This window comes from Schistocerca gregaria, unplaced genomic scaffold, assembly GCF_023897955.1.
Source record: "Schistocerca gregaria isolate iqSchGreg1 unplaced genomic scaffold, iqSchGreg1.2 ptg001205l, whole genome shotgun sequence".
NCBI classification, from domain to species: domain Eukaryota; kingdom Metazoa; phylum Arthropoda; class Insecta; order Orthoptera; family Acrididae; genus Schistocerca; species Schistocerca gregaria.
In genome coordinates, this window is record NW_026062530.1 from 52,501 (window position 1) to 55,000 (window position 2,500).

Genomic DNA, 2,500 nt, shown 5'->3' on the forward strand with positions numbered 1-2,500 from the left:
CTTCCTGCGGTGGCAACTCTGGGGCAGAGTCGATACTCGCCCACTGGTGGAAGGTAAGCATTCTGCTTTACATCAGTACATAACTAATATTTCAGTCGTCTGACGTCCCTCCTTAGTAAATGATGCAGGACCACATACATAGATGATACATACTGTAAACTGGGGAGGACAGTGTGAACCGCACTCGACCCAGTCACCCTATCTCACAGTCCACTCTGTGTGTAACAAAGCGAAAGCACCAAAGCACTATCGTTCAACAACATCCATTTTATCCTCGCTGCCACAGGACACTATCCAAACAACGACAAGAGGAACGTCACGTCCACTAATAAGACAGAATGTCTCACATCACCCGCAAACAACGCAGCTCAAATCAGCCAGCAACACCCACAGTGGTCCACCCAGTATCAACACAGGACGCAACGCCACGCCACAACACAAAAGGTACAAGTAATAAAATACCCTTTGGCCACACCCCTTATAAAGGCATCGAACCAACCCACCACCTGACACCAGCCAAACGTACATCCTGATTTGACACATCTCTGGCAACCTAACCCACGTTGGCCCTTAACCTAACCCACGTTGGCCCTTAACCTAACCCACGTTGGCCCTTAACCTAACCCACGTTGGCCCTTAACCTAACCCACGTTGGCCCTTAACCTAACCCACGTTGGCCCTTAACCTAACCCACGTTGGCCCTTAACCTAACCCACGTTGGCCCTTAACCTAACCCACGTTGGCCCTTAACCTAACCCACGTTGGCCCTTAACCTAACCCACGTTGGCCCTTAACCTAACCCACGTTGGCCCTTAACCTAACCCACGTTGGCCCTTAACCTAACCCACGTTGGCCCTTAACCTAACCCACGTTGGCCCTTAACCTAACCCACGTTGGCCCTTAACCTAACCCACGTTGGCCCTTAACCTAACCCACGTTGGCCCCTAACCTAACCCACGTTGGCCCCTAACCTAACCCACGTTGGCCCCTAACCTAACCCACGTTGGCCCCTAACCTAACCCACGTTGGCCCCTAACCTAACCCACGTTGGCCCCTAACCTAACCCACGTTGGCCCCTAACCTAACCCACGTTGGCCCCTAACCTAACCCACGTTGGCCCCTAACCTAACCCACGTTGGCCCCTAACCTAACCCACGTTGGCCCCTAACCTAACCCACGTTGGCCCCTAACCTAACCCACGTTGGCCCCTAACCTAACCCACGTTGGCCCCTAACCTAACCCACGTTGGCCCCTAACCTAACCCACGTTGGCCCCTAACCTAACCCACGTTGGCCCCTAACCTAACCCACGTTGGCCCCTAACCTAACCCACGTTGGCCCCTAACCTAACCCACGCTGCACCTTAACCTAAGTTACGCTGCACCTTAACCTAAGTTACGCTGCACCTTAACCTAAGTTACGCTGCACCTTAACCTAAGTTACGCTGCACCTTAACCTAAGTTACGCTGCACCTTAACCTAAGTTACGCTGCACCTTAACCTAAGTTACGCTGCACCTTAACCTAAGTTACGCTGCACCTTAACCTAACTTACACTGCACCTTAACCTAACTTACACTGCACCTTAACCTAAGTTACACTGCACCTTAACCTAAGTTACACTGCACCTTAACCTAACTTACACTGCACCTTAACCTAAGTTACACTGCACCTTAACCTAAGTTACACTGCACCTTAACCTAAGTTACACTGCACCTTAACCTAAGTTACACTGCACCTTAACCTAAGTTACACTGCACCTTAACCTAAGTTACACTGCACCTTAACCTAAGTTACACTGCACCTTAACCTAAGTTACACTGCACCTTAACCTAAGTTACACTGCACCTTAACCTAAGTTACACTGCACCTTAACCTAACTTACACTGCACCTTAACCTAACTTACACTGCACCTTAACCTAACTTACACTGCACCTTAACCTAACTTACACTGCACCTTAACCTAACTTACACTGCACCTTAACCTAACTTACACTGCACCTTAACCTAACTTACACTGCACCTTAACCTAACTTACACTGCACCTTAACCTAACTTACACTGCACCTTAACCTAACTTACACTGCACCTTAACTGTCACATGTAACGTCACAGGAATGTAGCTTTGCCTAACAGCAACCCTCTGAACATAGTTCACTGCTTGGATCCTCTGGTGTCATGTGTATTTCTTGATGCCATGGTGCGTACCCTCACATAAAGGTCTTTCGAGTGTTGCGTACTTTCTACACAGTCCCGCTAACCACTGGAAGGGTGTACCGCTACAGAACGAATATCGCCCTCCCCTCCTGCCCTTCCAAGCTGGTCGGTCAGGCGTTTGTTTGTGAAATGAGCCTTGCAGCTGTTCAGTTGCATTCGGTTGTCGATGCAGTCAGTGTACGTTGTGGTACGGCCTGTGTGGACTGTCCGCTGATGTACGCGTAACCCACACTGATCATCCGTCGTTACGTACTGAGTGACATAATGTGGCACATGCTTGACCGT